Source organism: Lycorma delicatula, chromosome 11 (assembly GCF_047948215.1).
Source record: "Lycorma delicatula isolate Av1 chromosome 11, ASM4794821v1, whole genome shotgun sequence".
NCBI classification, from domain to species: domain Eukaryota; kingdom Metazoa; phylum Arthropoda; class Insecta; order Hemiptera; family Fulgoridae; genus Lycorma; species Lycorma delicatula.
The window spans coordinates 66,561,302-66,583,725 of NC_134465.1; the positions used below are offsets into that span (position 1 = coordinate 66,561,302).

The 22,424-nt window shown below is 30.3% G+C and overlaps 1 long non-coding RNA gene and 1 pseudogene across 1 annotated transcript in view; one reads left to right on the forward strand and one right to left on the reverse strand.

Moving 5' to 3' along the window:
* The window catches only part of LOC142332530 (uncharacterized), a 31,404-nt gene extending 23,403 nt beyond the window's left edge, over positions 1 to 8,001 (reverse strand). The window contains exon 1 of the long non-coding RNA XR_012758316.1: positions 7,657 to 8,001. This is a non-coding gene — a long non-coding RNA (uncharacterized LOC142332530). The remainder of the gene's footprint in view (positions 1 to 7,656) is intronic.
* A 1,290-nt stretch (positions 8,002 to 9,291) lies between these two features.
* Positions 9,292 to 21,655, forward strand: LOC142331962 (epoxide hydrolase 4-like; annotated as a pseudogene).
* Positions 21,656 to 22,424: the final 769 nt, after the last annotated feature.

The following is a 22,424-nucleotide window of genomic DNA, read 5'->3' on the forward strand; positions in this document are numbered from 1 at the left end:
TTTGTATATTTCCAGTTCTTGCATAGCACTTATCCATGTCGTTCATTGTTTTTTTCCAAATCTTTTTTACTTTCAGCTGGAATTACTATTATCATCAGCAAATCATAGCATCTTTATCTTTTTACCTTGTACTGTTACTCTGGATCAAAATTGCTCTTTAACATTGTTAACTGCTTGCTCTATGTAAAAATTAAAAAGTAACTGGAATGGGGAACATCCTTGTCAGACTGCCTTTTTTATTGCAGCTTCTTTCTTATATTCTTCAATAGTAGTGTTTTTGTTTGGTTCCATTAAATGTTAGTAATTGTTCTTCTATCCCTGTACTTGACTCCTAATTTTTTTTAAATGCTGAACATTTTATTCCAGTCTATGTTATCGAATGCCTTTTCTAGGTCTATAAATTCTAACCCACCGGGTTGGTCTAGTGGTTAACGCGTCTTCCCAAATCAGCTGATTTGGAAGTCGAGAGTTACAGCGTTCAAGTCCTAGTAAAGCCCGATATTTTTACACGGATTTGAATACTAGATCGTGGATACTGTTCTTTGGTGGTTGGGTTTCAATTAACCACACGTCTCAGGAATGGTCGAACTGAGAATGTACAAGACTACACTTCATTTACACTCATACATATCATCCTCATTCATCCTCCGAAGAATTATCTAAAACGGTAGTTACCGGACGCTAAACAGGAAAAAGAAAGAAAAAAGATCTATAAATTCCAAGTATATTGGTTTTTTTCTTGTTTACTCTTCCTTCTATTATTAATCTGAGCGCTAAAATTGCTTCCCTTGCCCTTATACTTTTCCTGAAACCTCATCGTGTTCTCCTAACACTTCTTTATTCTTCTCTCAATTCTTCTGTACAGAATTCTAGTTAAGATTTTTTGATGCGTGACTTTGTAAACTAATTATTCTGTATTCTTCACATTTATCTGCTCTTGCTTTCTTTGGTATCATGACTATAACACTCTTTTTGAAATCTGATGCAACTTCCCCTTTTTCGTAAATATTACACAACAGTTTGTATAATCTACCTATTGCTTCCTTACCTGCACTGTGTAGTAATTCTGCAGATATTCCGTTTATTCCAGGAGCCTTTCTACCAATCAAATCTTTTAATGCTCTCTTAACTTCAGATCTCAGTATTGTTTCTCCTGACTTCCTCTTCTTCCTATATAACACCACTTTCTAATTCATTTCCTCTGTATAACTCTTCAATATATTCCACCTACCTATCGACCTTTCCTTTTGTATTATAAATCAGTGTACCATTTTTTTAACACATTATTAGATTTTAATTTATGTACCACAAAATTCTCCTTAACTTTCCTGCATGCTCCTTTTATTTTTCCAGTGATCATTTCTCTTTCCACTTCTGGAACACTTTTCTTTAACCCACTCTTCTTTCGCTAGTTTGCATTCCTGTTTATAGTATTTCTTAATTGTCGATAGTTCCTTTTACTTTCTTCATCACTAGCATTCTTATATTTTCCAAGGTCATCCATCAACTGCAATATATCCTCTGAAAACCAAGGTTTTCTACTGGTTCTCTTTATTCCACCTAAGTTCACTTTTGTTACGATTTACTTTCCATGTACAAGTTTCAAACCTATGTTGTGAATTAATACATTTTTCTTTTAAATCAAATGTTTTTTTTTTATACGAATTTTAATATACTATTAGTAAATTATTTATTAACAAAACATATTTCCCTGAATATTTTTAACAGACATAATATAAACAATGATTCACGCACATTAATAACATAAAATGCGATTTGAAAATGTAAACAATCGTAACCGTAATTATATACTGTGTGAGGTACACAAACGTGGAGTCATCAGAAAATAAAACATGTTTTTATATTACTTCATTTCTTGGTTATAACCAAAATTTCCTTTATCCATTCAGTATTAATTATCAGACATTTTTTATATTAACTTACCGCACAACCGCAATTAACTTTCCGTATTAAAGTTGCTTCAGCTTCTATTGTAATGAAATGGGAAATACCAGAACCAGTTACAAATAGAAATGACGATAGCTTATCATCCTGAACTGAATCCGATTGAAAAAAAAGTTAAATATTTTATTTTATTCGGTACATCATAATACGTACTACATAGATTACTTTAGGATCAGACAGGTGTTCTGATCTATGAAAAAAATAAGAAACAGCTGCAATATTTGCCTGGATAGATTAAGGGAAACCTTCGTAAAACCTTGAGCAGCATCACAAAATGCACGATTCATAGAAAAATAAAAATAAGGTTTAATTAAAGTTTATATTAATTAATTAATTAAAATAGAAACTCGTAAAATAATGTTAAGGTAAATACGTGGGGGCAAAAAATAAACGTGAAAACGTAGTTTTAGGACTTTTCAGTCGATCCGGAAAATCCTACAACTGTGAGTTGTTTCTGATTCAAGGCTTACACACACAACGTAATTTAAAATACTTATCATTTTATTTAAATATAATAGTTTTTCGTTCATTTAATACAATGGGTGTGGCGATACTAGCGGCAAGATGGTCGGCACTAACTAAACTTATGTAATTTCACAACTTACATACAAAAAAATTTGCTTGTGCATTCAGCAGACTGGTGTAGCTGCGAGGCTTGACGCACCAGGTTCAGAGACAATCGGGCGATCGAATTCGAGACCCAGCCAGACCGAGTTAGTTTTTTATACTTTAAATATTATATATTTAAAGTATAAATATCCGTAAGGAGTTGCCGTTCGCCCGTGCTTGCACGGGTGGACGGTATTGAAGTGCGGGGACTCTCGAGTCCCTGAGCTAAATGACTGAGTCCCGGCGGGGCCGTCCCCGTTAGAGGCGAAGCAAAAAAAACCGAGTCTCGGTTGCTGGGTGATGGAGGACGGGAACGGCGTAGCCGGGCCTGGCATTTCCCTCGTCTGGCGACTAGAGGCAAAGGCACCTCCCGGAACCGTGTTCATTATTATTTGGGGGTCTTTTTTATTAAATTTCAAACATATATCTTAAGTAACTGTGATGATTTTTCAATTTGATCGTTATAACCTATCAATCAGTAACAAACGCGTGTCGATTATGTGAATGATGTAAGTAATAAACCTTGAAATATTTCCAGATTATATCTAAAATAATAATCTGTGTTATAGTGATGTACATGAAGACACGTTAAAGTAAAATGGATTAAAAGTGTATTTAAAAAAATGAAATACCAAAAACCATTGTAATTTGCATCTAGATTAAAAGTAGGGATAATTATGTAAATCTTGTGGTTGTTTAAAAATATGTCTACTTTTCAAAAGTTTATTGTAAATTGATCATTAAAAATTATACTTATATTACGATGTAAAATTTGATGGAAAGAATAACAGCAGCTGTTGAAGCAATTCCTGCAGACATGCTCACGAGAGTGTGGAATGAGGTGAATTATCGGTTTGATGTGAGTAGGTGCTATAAGCGGTGCTTATATTGATTTAGATTAAGAGGTAAAAAAACTTAGTTTCACTTCCATGTAATAAAATACATTTATTTGTAATTCATAATTAAAAAGTAAATTTAATGTAAAACCATGGAGTTTTTTGAACACTTTTTCTTTGTTTTTATTGAAATTATTTAAAAATTCAAAAAAAATATTGTTTGTCAGAGAAAATTTATTAATTGCATTTTAAATAAATTATAATAAAAATCAATTGGGTCAGTAAAAAAAAAAATCAGTAGAAAGAAACATTAAATGGGTCAGTAATTTATTAAAATTATCAGGAAAAGGATATAAAACCACTCCAGTTACCATTATAGTATATCGTAACATAACTATTATGTATTGTATTGAGATACAGGAAAACAGTTTTGTTTTCTGTTCTAACAGAGGTGAATTTTTTCCATGTAATTAAGTTCAGTTCTAACAGAGGTGACTATTGTTTTTAAGACAAAGGTGATAATTTTTACATTATAAATATATTCACGATTACATTAATGAAAATAGGTACGCATAAAATATGAACAATGTGATAAAGAAAAAGTAAGCATTGACTACGAATATTATAAAGAAGGCATTTGAAATCTTAATAAAATAAGCGAATAAATGAAAACTGTAATATATATCAGAGATAATGATGATATATACATACACACACACACACGCGCGCGCGCGCACACACACACACACACACACACATGTAGAGTGAAGCAAGGAAATATGATGGTTTTTAATTTATCATGAAATTGTTATTTTTTTCTGAAAAAAGCTTATTGGCAAATTCACCTCTTGGGTGAAAATGAGGTTTATCAGTCATCAACAAGACAATGTTTTCATTTTCCACATAAAGTGATTACGTAGTGGATGCAAAATTCAGTCGCTGAAGGTAATTTGTTTCTTTTATCTTCTGCACAACCGCTTACTTGTATGGATGATAATGTAGTTCTTCATATTAAATTTGCCTCACCAAGCAATGGCTGATTTGAAGTTTCTCAACATGTCTCCGAGTACAGCGGCCTGGACTTCATAAACATTGTTGCTCTAACCTTTTCCACATTTTCTGAAGTATGTACTGTACGTGGAGGGCACCTGATGGTTTGTTTTTCTTCAGTGAGCATTCTGAACAAACATTATTAAGCTAATATAATATTGTGTTACAAGTGGTAACAAAGTCACGGTGGATATTAAATATGCGTCAAAACTCACACTGACTGTGGTCACTGATTTATCATTCTTCACAAACAGTCGCATGCAAAAACACAATGCTTTAACGTACACGACTGCATGATGCCGACTGAAAGTGAAATGCTATGAACAAAAGAACAGAATGTCCCCATCCGCCCTGCTTACCCACTCAAATTGGCCGAATAATATAAGTTTTAGAACCATCCTATTTCTCTGCTCCACCTGTATGATATATATATATTACAACTGTGTCTTTTGATTTCTTACTGCAAATTTTAATATTTTCATTACATTTTATTTGTTTACAAAATGTAAAACTGCACTATGTTGAAAAAGGCGATCCCACTAAACCATTAATGATTATGTTACACGGATTCCCAGAATTCTGGTATTCATGGCGTCATCAAATAAAACAATTTTCAAAGGACTTTTGGTCAGTTATGTATATTTAAGTCTTTATTTAAGATATTCCCTAAACAAATTTAAAAAAAAAAGAAATTATTAGTATTATATAAGTAAATAGTAAGTACCATCAACGTCCACCTTGGTAAATACGTTGTAATATATTTAGGTTATGCCAGCTTCTGTGATGCAAGTGGTAGTGTCTTGGCCTTTCATCTGGAGGTCCCACAGAATAAGAAAAGAATATATATATATTTTAATTTTAATAGATTATGGGATCATACTAATAGAATAATTATGTAATTTCATAGCCAACATAAACAAATCAAGGCAATAAGTAGTGTTTATTATTTTCAATTATTTTGATTTTCTCAGGAAAAGTTAAGCATCATTTAATTTTCTCTTTTTTAAACAAAAAGTCAGTGTGAGAAAATGAATAAATAAATAAATTAAGTAAAAATCACCATAAATTTTAAGCTGTATGCAAATGACAATTGCTAATATTTTTTATGCTTGAAAAGTTAAGTTTAATTATTTATTTATTCATTCTCTTATATATATAATTTCCCACACAAAAGGATACTAATTTATTTTTATACATTGGAAAACGAGAAAATACTAAAAAGCGATTTATAATAACTTTTTAACTTAAAATTTAAACTATATGACCATTTTGATAGTTTAACGACCATAATCATTGAATATATAAGAAATAATGTATAAAAAAGTAAATAAAAGAAATGATAATATTTACACAGTGATATTTAAAAAAAGGTATTTCTACGGGCATTTATAAAATAAAAATAAAGAAAATTCAGAAGTCAATTCCATAACTTTCCTGTCCTCATCGGTCAAGATGTAATTCAGTTTTGGAAAAACTGTGTGGCATAGCCAGCAAGTTTAATCACAAAATTAATTAGTTTAATCACAATTTTATGTTTTTAATTTTTGTAAAATTTGGAGGCTCATGCAACAGCAGGCTTTTTTAATGATTAAAATTGAATAAATAAATAAACTGATTAAATAAATTAAAATTAATTTTTAAAAAAAAATTAAATTTTTTTAAATTTGGGAGCTCCCCATCAGGGGAGGGATATTAAGTTATCTTAATGACTTTATTGTTTAACACATTCAGATAATGGATACTGGTATTCTATGGCAATTGGGTTTCAATTAACCACATATCTCAGGTACAGTTGACTTTTTTTTTAATCACCATAAGGTAATACTTCAGAGGATGATATGTATGAATGTGCAATCTTGTACAGTCTCAGTTCGACCATTCCTGAGATGTGTGGTTAATTGAAACCCAACCACCAAAGAACACCGGTATCCACGATCTAGTATTCAAATCCATGTAAAAATATCTGGCTTTACTAGGACTTGAACACTGTAACTCTCGACTTCCAAATCAGCTGATTTGGGAAGACGCGTTAACTACTAGACCAAACCGATGGGTTAATTTCATAGACCTATATCATACATCTTGCCACTCTTTTAGTTTGGTTATATTATATGATATGTTAAGTTTTTTGGTGAAATCTGTCAAAAAGAATTATAAAATATAATTTAAACAATTAAGGTGAAAATATTTTTTTTAAATTAATTTAAAATAAAATAATATTATTGCAAACTTTAATCATTTAAAAACTAAATAAAATATAAATATTGTGATATTGAATATTAATATCGGCACCAATATATATATATATATATATATATATATATATTTTTTTTTTTTTTTTTTCATATGGAGTAGTGTCCAAGAATTATCTGAACAATTTGGATGTCTTATTAAAAAAAAAGTGATAGTGCTATCAGTGAATGGTTGGGCTCTCTTTAACGGGTAACTCAAAGTTTTCCTCTGCAAATACTACATAGCACTTCATACGTAACTGCATATGTCGTCAGTCGCTATGAATTCACAGATGAAAGCACTGTGTGTAGAGTAGATTATTGAACAAAATACGACATAAAAGTTTGATGCAATTTTAGAACTCTGTATAACTTAAAGCCTCCCTCTAGAACAAGTATTCGTGTATGGCGTGATAAATTTAAAGAAACTGGCAGTATTCAACATAAGTGCAGGCAAGCCTAGTACATCAGATGAAAAACAGACCATTCATCAGTCTTTTGTTCACAGACCTGGAAATTCAATTCTAAGTGCAGCGTACGAGTTAAATCTTCCGTGAACTACCGTTCATGTTTTGAAATGATTAAAATCGCGACATTATAAATTACAAATATTGCAGCACATTATACCACTAGTTCATACTGCTATAAAAGAATTTGCTGTGGAAATGATTGAAAGATTTGAAAGTGATAATATTTAAGTTAACTCTTAAATAAATGATTTTTTGTTTTCATCTTAAAAAATAAACATATAAAGCATATTATATTATTAAAATACCAAAAATTAGGGAAAAATATTTTTAAAATGGCATTTTTTATTAAAAAAAAAAAAAATACTCTACGTACGTAGTAGAAATGCAACATGTATTAGAGGTCCTACATTTAATTCCTTATTAGAAGGCTATGCTATCACGCATGTTCCCTACTTACACTAAATGCTAACATAACACTGGAAGAAATAAGCTTACCTTCATTATTTTCTTGTAGATTATTTATTGGTTAATTAATTTTTATTGTTTTTAACAACACAGATTCATTTCAACTAGTTTTCACAATAAATTATTTTATCACTTGATCATGAGTGCTTTTAAATTTTAACTTTTCAAAAGTGTCTCATATAGATCACTTTTTACTGTCTCAGAGCACTTATATTACTACGATTAAACTGCATTTTAATTACACACTTTATAATCACTCGAGAAAAGATTTCAGCCGGTTTTTCACCTTGGAATGCAAAAAACAGATCACTGAACGTTGCTCAACTAATGTGGAAACTTCAAGCAGCACGTCATCGTTAAATGCAATATTTGAGGTTATAAACCAAACAATTTTTATTCCTCAGCTGTTCCAAGCTCATCCCAATGATGCCAATCCAAAGTCGTGAAAGTACAAAACTCCTCCTTCAAATTGTTTCATTTCTACATCAATTTGTCTCTTTAATTATTGAATGTCCCTCTTATATATATATTTCACTTTCTTGTGGACACGATAACTGTCATAATTTTGCGACAATCATTTTCAAATTGATACATAATAGACAACGACCTAAAATCCCTGTCGAGTTCGTTAATGGGCAAAATTGGGCCATGATGGTGGAAATAGAGGGGGCTTTTTCGATAAAACAAAATATCTATAACGTTTTTATTAAGTAAAATATCAAACTCGTTTAAAGGTTCCTACTATTCTTTGAATGTGGGCCTTTTCTTCTTTTTCCTGTTTAGCATCCGGTAATTACCGTTCAGGTAGATTATAAATTATTTGTGCTCTTTAACACTATAGGGCCCGCATATAGATTTGAATATTATTCAGGAAAGGGAAGTGGTACAAGACTACCAGGGGAAAAAGATATTGGAATACAGTGGTAATATTGTGTCGTATTTTTCCTAAGAGTGCCAACCATATTTTGTACTTGGATAACTTATATTTCTATAAAATAAAACTATTTTAGCAAAACGTGTTATGTACTGTCTGGGCACGTACTTCAAAATATACTACCAAATTGTAAATTACCGGATAAAAAAGAGTTCATAAATATATATCTCGAAATAATTTATAAATGTAAGTCTTGTACAGTCTCAGTTATACCATACCTGAGATGTGTGGTTAATTGAAACCCAAACACCAAAGAACACCGGTATCCACGATCTAGTATTCAAATCCGTATAAATATAACTGACATTACTAGGACTTGAACGCTGGAACTCTCTACATCCAAATCATCTGATTTGGTAAGACTAGTTCACCACTAGACCAACCTGGTTGGTTTTGAATAAGAGCCTAAAACTTAATAAGGAATGTTTTTTGATATAACCAACCATTGGCCCAGGGGGTGGAAAAATGGGTTTTTGAAGACAAAAAATCATACTTCCTTTAATAGGCACAGCATCGTATCAGTTTAAAGTGATCCAAACATTACCTAAAACTTTTGTCTGAAACAATTTTTGATATGACCAACCCTTACGGTAAGGTATGAACAAAATTTTTCTGGAATTGTAAGAAGATGGGGCTTGTATGCTAAACATGAGAAACTTTTTTTCTCATGCAACCATTGTCGTGTTGAGTAAATTTGAAGTTTTTCTAAGATGGAAATCTTTTGTATTAAGATGGAAATATATTTGCACTGGTGAAATCTACCTCCACCTTTTTTGATTTTGTCAGTTGTTGAAGCCATGTTTGTTTAATAAACTGATTCATGTATCTTAGCAAAATTAAACAATGTCAGGTGCAGATTCACCACATGCTGTTGGTTTTATTAGCATTTAATAACCACAGCTATACTACTATTTAAGAGCAACATTAATAATTGTAAAGATACAATTAGAAACAGCTCAATGTTTAATTATAGTTAGTTAAAGAACATTAGCTACTTACTGTAAGAGTTTTTCCTTTATTGTGACTGTAACATGAAGAACAAATTATAAAGGTAAAAAAAATTGTTAATATGATTAATTTAATATTGCTATTTAAATATTTTTTTATTTTTCTAATGTGTATATCTGTTCAACTAGTGAACAATAAGCAAACCCTCCCCATGGCCCAGTGAGATGAGGATGATATATATTATTTGTAAATGAGGTGAAATCTTGTACAGACTCAGGTCGACCATTCCTGAGACATGTGGTTAATTGAACTCCAACCACTGAAGTACACCAGTAATCTGTCTAGCATTCAAATCCATATAAAAGCAATTTACTTTACTAGGATTTGAACCTTAGAACCATCGGCTTTGATAATCAGCTGTTAACAACTGATTTGGAAAAATTAATTTTCCATTAGACTAAGTCGATAGGCCTTTTTTTAAAATATTTAACAATGCACAATGGTATTTTTATTAACATTTAATTAAATTTAACTGCATAGGATATTTGCACCAGATCTACGGGGATATGGTGATTCTGAGAAACCAGCTGGAAGAAAGTATTATCAGATAAAATACCTTGTTGAAGATGTAAAAAATCTTATTAATGCTTTAGGTAAATATATATTTTTTTTGAATTACTATAATATCTAAGTAACATGACAGCACTTATATTACATTTACTGCTAGAATTTAAAAGTTGGATGCTTCTAATAGGATCCTAAAATTATAATTACCTACAAATAACAAGTATTAATGAACAGTAACAGTAATATAAAATTATCGTAACTTAACAAAATGTATAATCAATGTCAGGATGCTTTCATGGTTTTTGTATCAGGTTTGAATCAGATTGTAAATAATTTATAAATAAAGTAGAACTAATCAAGAAGGGAATGTAAAAGCTCCCTTATACAAATGAAAAACAACAAATATATTAAAATTCAAATAAAAGCCTGACTTCAAAAATTTGAGTTTATCAATTTTGGCTATATCTTTACTTAAAATATTGCCAGGCTGGAATTAAGAAAGACAATCTGCTATCAGAGTAGCATACTCTGGACCAGAACTTACTCAGGACCAGGGTTAATAAATTGTTGGTAGCTGCTTTTAACCTCATGACTTGTAAAAGTCAATATTTAAATAAGGCTTAAAAAAGACTTCTTTCAACTGACACTTTATCTTCTGACACATATTGTGTCAGATGGCTGAGACCAAGTTTATATATGGCCCATCCACTATAAAGTAAGTACATGACATACAAAAAGCACCAATCTAAGTCTCTCTCTTAATCGTGATGTTCATTACATAGCCAGTCCCTACAATGAACAGAGAAAGTTTCATTCATAGAGCTGAATGTCATATAAATGTCTGTAAAACTTGGCATGTTGATATGCAGCCATACATTTAATTAATGAAGCAGATTACAGGAAATAACTTCTTATCTTACTTTCGTTAGTAAGACATGGGACATGGCCGACATGGGATGCTTATTATTTTTGAGAATGCTTAAATTCTCAGAATGAATTGTAACTCACATTAGGTCATCTACAACAATTACGGTTGTAATAATTAACACCTATAACATGTTTGAAATTATGCTTTTGATTTCTAAATCATTGATTACATATAAAGATGTAATTTATATCTACTTTTAGCAATTTCATAAAACTACATTCTTTGGTTTCTATTTTATTTTAATTAATTAATGAACATAACTTCAGGAAGCAATATTAAAATATTTGGTGTTACTTTTTGGAAAAACTTTTTTTTCTATTTTATAAAAGCAAAGTTTTTCCTTTTGAGCTTTATTAATAAAACAACAACATAAAAAATTTGTTATATAATGGTCTGTGACATCTAATATTTAATTGTTTTATTTGTGTTTTTTGTTTTGTTTTTTTTTTTTTAGAAACTAATACTAAATATTTTTGTATTTCAATCATTTCAGGACATGAAAAAGCCACAATAGTAGCTCATGATTGGGGTGGCATAATTGCATGGTTCTTTGTCATGATTTACAGTCAAATGGTAGACAGTATGTAATAATGAATGCACCACATCCCATTATATTTAGAAAATTTATTTCAACTAGTTTTACACAATTAAGGATGTCATGGTAATATAACTAGATGTAATTATATATTAGAATTAATTTTTTTTATTTGCTATTCAACTAGATTGAAGCATGTCTACAATCCTTTCTTTTCCAAAATATTTTTAAAATGGTTTGGAAATATATCTGTATTCCATCTGATATTTTGGATTCTAATCTGCTTCAGATTTGAAATTTTTCAAATACTTTGACTATTTTCTATACCACACTACCACTTTTAACTTTCATGCATATACAGTGAAAAAAAATGCTAGTATATTGTATTTTAGCCCCATCCAGAAACCCAAACTTTCATAAAATATTTGATCGGATGGATGCCTAATGGAAAGCTTGAAGCCCTAATATCCATACCACTGTTAATCTCATTTCCAGTTCGACAATTTCTCCACATCTCATCTACATTCAGTATCCTTTCTTTCCAGTCCAGAGTGTCTCGTGCATAATGGTTTTCACACTCACTGAATCCATACTAGGGATATGGAAGACTAATAATAGGTAGTATACATTTGAATAGAATAATGGAAATTATGGTAGGCTTATGAGCCTACCATAATTTCCATTATGACTAATAATAGGAAGATTAGGAAGAATAGGAAGACTAATAATAGGTAGTATACATTTGAATAGAATAATGGAAATTATGGTAGGCTTATGAGTTAGGCTTTAATATAATTTTTAAGTAATTGAAAAAATAATATGGTATTTTTTTTTTATCATTTCAATATAAATTAAAGAAAAAAAAAAGTTGAACTATATAAATTTGACAACCGTCACTGACTCATTCATTACAGATTATCCAGTTCCTGAATAAGTAAAAAGTTAAAATTTATCAGTTACTCGCAAGTCCAAAAAAAAGTAAAATGAATTTTCGATATAATATGAAATTAGTTCGCTAAAATCCAACATAGCATATTCCAAAAACGTAATTTTTCAGATATAGCAAAAAATTATTTAGGAATTTTCTGAAGCAAATTTAAAAAAATTACATTGTTCTGATGTAATTATTTTAAATTAAAACAATAACAAAAATAGCAAAGTGATGATACTCTCGAAGACACCACAATTCACCATGTACAATTAACGGCCCGACAGCCCATAATCCTTTTGACCAATACTTCTAAGCTTGTGCATTACAGAGACGGCATTCACCACTACTTGTTTAATATGTGCCTAAACAGCAACATTTCGTCAAACAAAACACCTAGGTAATTTTGAACCCTAACTTGACTGATTACACAGACTTTATATTTAATGTGGGGGTTTCGACTGTATGGTAATTTGTCTGCTCCCTTCAGAAGCATATACATTGTCTTGGCACAGAAATTTTTTAAATTTTGATTGTCCATTCAGCCTTCTGCAGCTGACAAGGCCACCTGCACTCTTTCTTCCAGTTGTGGTCATTAATTTTTTTTACCATGAACTGAAATAGACAGTCATCGGTGAAAGCCTGGGCCGTGACCCGTTCTGGGAATGTCAGTCTCAGAAATCCGTCAAAAATCAGGTTCCACAGCAGGGGATTAGAATGAAACCTTGTGGGCTTCCCCTGGTTACAAATTTTTCCACAACTAGGCATGCGTCTTTGTGAACAGAGCCATGCAGATAGATAAATAGTCTCAGACCACGACCTGCAGGGCTTCAGGAACATTGCGACATTCCAAAACTCATAGAGGCTAGAACTCCAACACAAGGAAGGAAGTGATCATATCAATGCTTTCCATTCATATCGATGCTTCCCTGGAGCCGTTCCACAACCAGTCTTACCAGCAACTTACCGAGAGCCAGCAAGAGGCTGATGGGTTGATAACTGCTGACCTCACTAGGATCGCTTCCAGGTTTTAAGACCACCCTCAACATAACCAGCTTCCAACAAGTGAGAAAGCAACCCCAGGTAAGGCACCCTGAGAACAATCTACCAAGTGACTCTCTTATGACAAGCAAAAGATGGTGAAAAAATCTGGGTCAAGTTGGTCAATCCTAGTAAATTTCTCATTGCCATTAGAGAAATCACCCAGTCTGTATCAACAGAATCCACAGCCTGCATGTCAGGAAAGGGTGTCCATCCACCCTAACGCCGATTCTGCTTCACCCTTCAGAGCATCTGGAAATAGAGTAAACAGAAATGCCTGGTAAGTTGCCACAGGTATTAAAATGTGGTCTTGGCCACCAAACCCACATCAGACACTAGACAGAATGTGCAATGGCTTTGGCCAGTAGTATGATTTCACAAGCTGCCAGGGGCTGCCTACCCTGCATCTCGCGCATGTAGTCAACATTTGATTATATACATTTGGCACATGTCTTGCCAACATTTGAGTTTGGCTTCCTTGATGGCATGAACATATTTTCCATGTACTTGCTGGTACATCTACCATGCGCTTGTGGTATTCCACAACCACATCATTGATGCTACTGCAGCGATGGTACTGTTTCCTAACCAGATGTAACCCTTGCACACAGCATGCTAAGGTCAGAGGACACCACTTTTTTCTAAGTCTCACTGCGAATAGCAGACGGTCCATCAGATCATGTGAGCATCATATGATCCTTGGATCATATGATGTTTGATTCTAGCGTATCAAATATAAACCACCAGTAATTAGATAAGTTAAACTTACCATATTAATATCCAATAGTTGATATTCACAACCAAATTGACAAATTATAAAATGAATAGGTTTTAATGTATTTATAGAATTCAATAGCAACTGAAGATCCTGCAAAAATCGTATTGGATATTAATATGGTAAGTTTAACACTACCATCCATTCCCTGAAATGTGAATTTAGAAGTGGTCATCCAGACACAAAATGATTAAAATAAGCCTAAAAATTTGTTAAAAAGAGTTTAAGCAAAACATTATTAAATATTGTATTTATTTATCATAAAGTTATCAGTCATTTGACTGATTTGATATGATACTCTTCCTTGTTTTAGTTCAGTGGTAATTTTTTAATAACATAATTAAGTATAGTATTAATCAGTCACTAACTTGAAAGCATAAAATTTGATTCATAATTCCCTACAATGAAAAATTTGAACTAAAAATATAAGGTCTGTGTAGTGTTCTATATTTAATTAAAACGGTACTCATTTATGAAATGAAATCTCATTTATCTCTGAAATTATAGCAGTTTTAAAGGAAATCAATTGATTTCCTTTAAACAGGTTGTGAAGATGCTTTATGAAAATGGAGTCCTTTGTAGAGTGATTTATTGCAACTGTTACAGAATTTCATGAAATACGCATAGATTGAAACTATAATTATACAGAAAAAAGGTTTAAAGTTTATAATATGGGGTAAACCTTAATATTTCTCAATAAATTGTTAATAAGATAGATATGTTATATTGAATATAAGCATTTTCTTTTTGTAGTAAATACACCCTAACAATCTGACTTGAATGTTTAGAAGATTCTAACAAAGTTTCTCTTCTCTCCTCCCATTCATCTTAAGATCTCTCTATTACATACTTTATCAACCCATCTAATTTTCAATTACTACTTCCTGTAACACCACATTACATGTCTTTTTCTTTTTGTTTTTCCTATTGACCAGGGTCTTCCAACCATTAAATACTATATTATATATAAAATTTTTAAGAATTCTTTCTAATCCATTGATGTATTGCGTCTAACTGCTGCGTCCAGGTGCAAAGCCTCTTTTCTTTATTACAGAAAAATATCTTCTTTCAAATAGTTCTTAAAGTTGGTACAATATAGTTTGTTCTTGCACACTAGCCGAGCCTGCAAATACAATATTTTGCTAAGGAATCAAATTAGTTTTTTTAACTTATTCTGTAACATAATTTATGGAATATACATTTTGTCTAATCTTTTGAGTCAGGGAACCTATTTTAAAAAGTAAACATTTGAAACTCATATGCAAAATGTTTCTAAAATGGCAGGATGGCTATACTGTTTCAGATACTGCTTTTAAAACCAAACAAAAAATATCCTTAGGAAAAATGGCAGTTTCTCCTTCATTCTCTCCCTGTCCGTCATTTTATTATTTTTATATAAAAATTTATATCTCAAGTTCGGATAGAGGAACACATTAGTGATATGGTAAACGTCTTGGTAATAGTTATAACATAGCAAAAAATTATGACTTATATACCTTTGCAATTTACAAAATGGCAGCCGTGTTTATTTTTCAATCCCATATTTCTCCATAAATATTAGTTTTATCAAAATTTGCTAAAATATAAAGCCTTTTATTTTGAAGAAAATGAAGTTTTATGTTTTAAAATGTGATAACAAATAATCAAGATATGGTGAAAATTGATGTATTTAAATTAATGTTGTAATTTTCATGAGCTCCACTTTGCATTCAATTTGATTAAATATTAATTGTTTTTATTTATTGTTAACTCTAGTATCAAATTAAGTAATAATTTTCTCACAATAAAATTTAATATTAAATAATTTGATACTAATTTACAATACTAGAATTAACAAAAATAAAAAGAATATTTAATCAAATTGAACACAAAGTGGAGGACACTAAAACAGACACAAAATTACAACATTAATTTCCCACCATAACTCGGCTCTTTGTTGACCGATCTAACAAAAAAATATTGTCATTTTGTTGAAAATAAAAAGCTTAATATTTTAGCAGAAACATACATTTTGAAAAAACGAATATTTATGGAGATATAACGGATTGAAAATAAACATGGCCACCATTTTGTAATTTGCGACGGTATTTAAGTCATGATTTTTTGTTAGTTTAAAAATTTATTCGAACTTTAAACTATTTGAACTTGAGATACAAATTTTAATATAAAAATAATAAAATGGTGGACACAGGGAGAACGAAGGAGAAATTGCCATTTTTCCTAAGGATATTTTTTGTTTAGTTTTACAAGTAGAATCCGAAAAAGTACAGCCAGCCCATCATTTTAGAAACACTGTATATATAAAGTTGAAGATTTTCCTCTTTTCACATACCTAAACCTTCCTTAAGAAATGTTCTATAGAAAGGTGAAAACCACATCAGAATCTTTCCCACCAGTTCTCCATATTTTAAAATAATTGTTAAGAGACTTGAGTTTTGTCTGCATTAAAGCTTTTCTTGTTTATGCAAATCGCTTTTGATTTCTGCTTTACTTCGATCCTTGTTATTTTTAATAACTGATTAACAAAATTGTAATTTCTATTGTAAGATAAATATATTATATTTATCTAAACATATAATTCATCATGTTGCTTTTCATCATATTAAATTACTTTTATATTATTCTTGTTTATTTTCATACTGAATTTCTTTATTAGCATTAAATCAATGCCATCTAGTATTTCTTCAGACTCATTTTTTATTTCTACCAAAAAAACATAGTCATGAGAAAATCTGAACAGCTTTTTTTGTCTTCGGATAACTATTGCAATCTTAAATTTGTCCTTCAATTCCTGTGCCACTTCTTTTACATATAAAGTTAGAAATCAAAGGGTTCAGAATAACTTCCCTGACATACTTCTTCTTAATCAAAGATTCCCTTTATCTTTTACTCTGTTCCAGGTCTACCCGTTTCTTATACAGATAACATTCAAGTCTTCTTTCTCGTTATTTCAGTTTAATTTCCTTAAAGTTTTAAAAATTTTCCTAAAATCATTTATCAGATGCCTTCACTTAAGGAAATAATCAACAAATAAGAAAGTTTTACACTTTTAAATTATATATTTGTAAAGATTTCTTTATAAATACATCCTCCCATTCAAAAAAAAAAAAATGTGTTTAATTTGTAAAGATTCTTAGAATATCGACCAGACTATTTAAATTGTTAAGTTATTCTATACTAAATAAAAAAATTACATTATAATTAGAATAAAACCTATAAGTTTTAAGACATAAATATAAAAAAAATTATTTTAACAGCAATTTAGATTACATGAAAATAATTTTATTATTGTTTACAGGTACTTTTTTTTCTTTCAAATACCATATTTGCCAGAGTTATTTATACAGTTGAGAGATTTAAGATTTCTAAATGTAATATTCTATACTAAGAAAAAAGTGTCACCATACAATGAAGAGGATAAAGAAGCTTACCGTTTTACTTTTGCTAAACCTGGTAATAATTTATTTTTATTATTCATATGAGGGATGGCGGAAATGTAACACACACTCATAAATAAAAAGAAATAGTCAAATGGAACAATTATGGCTTAAAATCACATTTCATTTGCTACAAAAACTTACATTTATTTTTCTAAACAATCACCACTTACAACTACACATTTCTCCCAATGGTGAACTAGTTTGCTCATTTTGTCAATGAAGAATGCTGGAAGTCTTTCCTTGATCCATGACTCATCTTCGATGATGAAATGAATAATATTTCTCTTTAATTGCAGAAATAAGAAAGATCATGAGGAAAGAAATCTGCTGAGTATGGATAGAAAGGAATAGGTTCAAATTTTAGCTTCACAAGAATCTTGACTGTTGAGTGTGTTGTGTTTGACCAAGCAGTATTGTATTTTAGTATTATTGCTTCTGTGGTCTCCTAAAGGGTCTTAATGTCATAATCTATTGAAGGGAATTTACTTTCAAACTGGTTTCCAAATAGTAACAGTAAGTAAGTCACATACACATGTTCAGAATTTACAAAATTTTTTGCAGAGGATTATGTTTTGAATTGTTTTATTGTGGTGAACCAGAATGCCAGTATTCCATATGCTCTGCTGTTTTTCTTCTGGGTTATAAAGATGTACCCAAGTTTCATTTCCCATTACAATATTGAAAAGGAAGTCATGATATTTTTCAGAAACGGTTCTTAACATTCCTTTTGTTGTTTGTTCCTTTCTATGAGTTTGCATCATTTTAAATTCATTTATTCAGCTTTTTTTGGTGTTTCTCATCAGTCATAAAAACTAATGGACTATGGTGAGGTTCATCCTCCATATTCGCTTTATCAGCTTTTAATGTACAAAATTCTACTATTCGCCTGCTGAAAGACTTCAGTCAACAGTTTCATCAATGTAAATAACATTTTAGATGACAATGAATGTCACTAACGTTCATTTTTTCTGCCATTAAAAATTCATTCTCTACATATTAGGATGCATTAACATAGCAGGTATACTTGATTCTATAATAATGGTGACTGACAGAATATGAGGACATAAGTAAACAAGTTTTGTAATGTTAGCAGGGGAATGAAATTAAAAGATGGCAACACCTGTGTCACTTTATATGAAATTTTGTTCTTCTGATACATTCCAGTGTGCATTTCATTTCAGATGCCACTCATACTTGTTAAACTTTGTCACAATTGAATACTGAATACTGTATTGGACTAAGCTTTGTTTGCATGGGAGGAATATGGTTTATGATCTGGCATGAATTAAAGATGTTCTTATGTTCTTATTAAAAATATCAGCATTAACAAATCTTATTTTTTATATTGTACATTTAGAAAGTTGATTCAGTTCTGACATATAAGTACTGATTATAAAACAATATACATAATGCATGTCTTACTAAAAATAATTAATTGCAGTTAATGAAGCAAATTATTTTTTAATTGTATTTTAAAATAGGCAAGGTAACTCATTATCTGATTCCTGTTTATTGCCATTATTACTATTACTGAGGACAGACAAAACCAAAAAACCAAAGAATGTAATATTGTAATGTCGTGTAACAATTCAGTTAACTTTTCAGTTTTTTATTTTTTATTTTTCAGTTAACTTATTTTTATATTTCATATTTAAATTTTACACTTTTTAATATTTAAATTAACAACTTGTGTGGTCATAATGTTAGACTAACAGTATTTTGATAAACAATTATTTGAGACGCATGTATTTGGTTTGTAATCAATTCTGTCATAACATTACACCTCTGAAAGTTTTTAGATATTATTCAATACTAGTTGTAGAGCACATGATTAACAATAGATAGTATATACGCTCAAACTTTAGTGAAAAGTAACGGAAAATATTGCTATTGTGATAATGTGATTTTGGGTAAATTAAAGAAAGAATAAAGTGATAAGAAATCTGAACTTGGTATAGATGATGATAGGGTTACTTTCTACAAGGAATAACAAAATATTACTAAATTATTTTCAATTCTTTTTTAATTTTTCAAAAAATGTATTTAATATCTTATTTACAGCTGTACTTTGTATTATCTGAATTCAAAAAAGAAGTTTCAAAATTAAATTCTATTTGAGAATTATGCTTTTAAGTAAATTATCAGTTTTTAGAAAAAAAAATACACCCAAAAACAGCTGATACTGAGGTCTTTCAATTAAATAACTTGAACTCAAAGAGTAAATAACTCTATTTCCAATTTTTAACTGTTTCTTTATTTTAACAATTAGTTAAAGTTTTTTGAACAGGAGGCGTAACATTTTTTTTACTAAAAAACAAGACAATATTTCTTTATACATTTATCAGAATTATCTAAAAGTGTTTTTTTACTCACATATTTTAAGCTTTCCCTACTGTGGAGTTTCTGCTGTAGATTATGCTCCATTCACTTCTCAATTTTTTAATGAAGACTTCACCTTCATTACAGTAAAAGTCAGCTCATTTTGTTGTTTTATCTAGTGACTTTTGACTTACTTTTGTTTTTCTTGATGGTCATTAAAAGAACAATAAATAGACAAAATAATTCATTCCATAGATAACTAAAATATATCCTAAATGATAGTAACAGTTTAAAAATGTGTGGTAGGTGTCATAATCATGTGTAATGGTTGTAGGTAATCTGACATGTGATAAAATCAGTCACAAAACTGACATGCCACTCTCAAGATATCAAACTCTAATTTTAGGTTTACTAGTGCATGGTTACCTGCAAAGCGATTTCCCGTTGCCTTTTTTAATAAGTTTATATACTGTTGCATACCAGCATTTCAAGCTTTTTGAAACGCTGGTGATGTTTAAGCCTATAAGTCTATAATTGAAATCTTCACTTCATTTACATCAAGGACTAACAGTGTAGTGAACACTATTACTCCCATAATTCTGACTCTAGTTTTCATATATCACAGCCATAAAAAAGTTTGGAACAAATAATGTGTAAAGTACTAATAAATAATGTATAAAAAATAACCCAATCAATTATACATCATCCCCCATTCATACCATTAGAACACCCAAAAGCCTTTCTTTATGTAGTGCGCTTACTTTTGGGAAAGAAAACTTTATTCAGAATCTTTAACAGAAAATTTATTATACAGAATGGTTTTTGATAACGAAACATATGAGATGGGATTTGCTAATATAGGAAATAGAAATCAATTGATAAATATTTCTTTAAGGTTTTGTTTTGAATCTTAATTGACTTGTCAAAAAAATCTATTTATTTTGACACTTGACGGTCTCACATGTATAACGGAGACATATATTTGTACCAGCATAATTGTTGAACTAATGGGGCTGACATACATTCTATAATTTCTCAATGTCATTTGAGTGGGAGGTGATGAATTCCAGTTGGACACTTTCCAATACTCATAAACTTACTAAAAATACTCAGAGATGTCACCTTTCAAAAGCACGTAAGTGTTAACAAATATGATTAATATTACCAAAGTTATACGATCCTAAAGCCATCCTACTGGGAAAATACAAAGAAATATTTTCCTCAATCCCAATATTACACAATTGTGTATCAGTTGCAATTAAATGAGAAAATTAAAATAAAAAATGTATAAAGCTATTAACTTGTTTTTTTTTTTTTTCAGGAGCACTGACACCACCAATAAATTACTACAGAGCAAATTTAATGCTAAATTTAATGCCAGATAAAAACTTTTTAAAATCCATACCAAAAGATGATAAAAATTTACCGCCAGGATTATTATTATTTGGTGAAAAAGATATAGCAATACATGTGGATAGTATTATAGGTACTGACCGTATAATACCAAATCTCTCAATTGAAATAATAAAAGATGCAACACATTTTGTACAACAAGATGATCCTGATGCTGTTAACCAGTTAATGCAAGATTTTTTCGTTAAACTTCCAAAATGAAAAAAAGAAATAGAAGCCAGAGAGTAAATTATTAGAATAATATAAAAAATCATTACTATACATATTTTATTAATAATAATAATTATTATTTTTAATTAAAATGTCAGATCTACTGTTTTATATCTAAATAAAATTAATTGTTAGCGAAAGATTATTAATGGTAGAAGATTATATAATGGTACTGCATTATCATATTAATTTTGTCTTTGTGTTCCTTGTACTCTCCTTCTAACAGGCTGAACAATATTGATGAACTTGAATTATGGTTTCTAGCTACATAGATTATCTTCTAATCTTCATTTAACTCTGAACAAATGTTTACTTTATTTTTGATTGCAAGTAGCAAATAGCATAGATAGCATAGATTTTAGGAAATTAAATAAATTTTGCCAAAATATCAATAGTTTTAATGACATAAGTCATATAACGTGCACAGTCAAGAATATGACACACAATAACAATAATCCGAAGGGCATTCTGAACATTACATGAGATGATATGAAGAATCCATGCCTTAATCTGGTATATTCAAACGATAAACGACCACTTCCTAACAACAATCATCTTAATGACTATCATGGGATTACGTAGCGCATTTTAACAAAAAATGTTTCAAAAAGCAGGCTTAATCAGAACAGATGACCTACAAAATTTGGCGAATTCTAAACTTCCTTAGTAATTACATCAGCTTTTGCCTGAGTTTCCTAAAGGGAACCTACCTATATATAGTAAATTTATTTATAGTAAATAAACCTCCAGTCGAGTAATA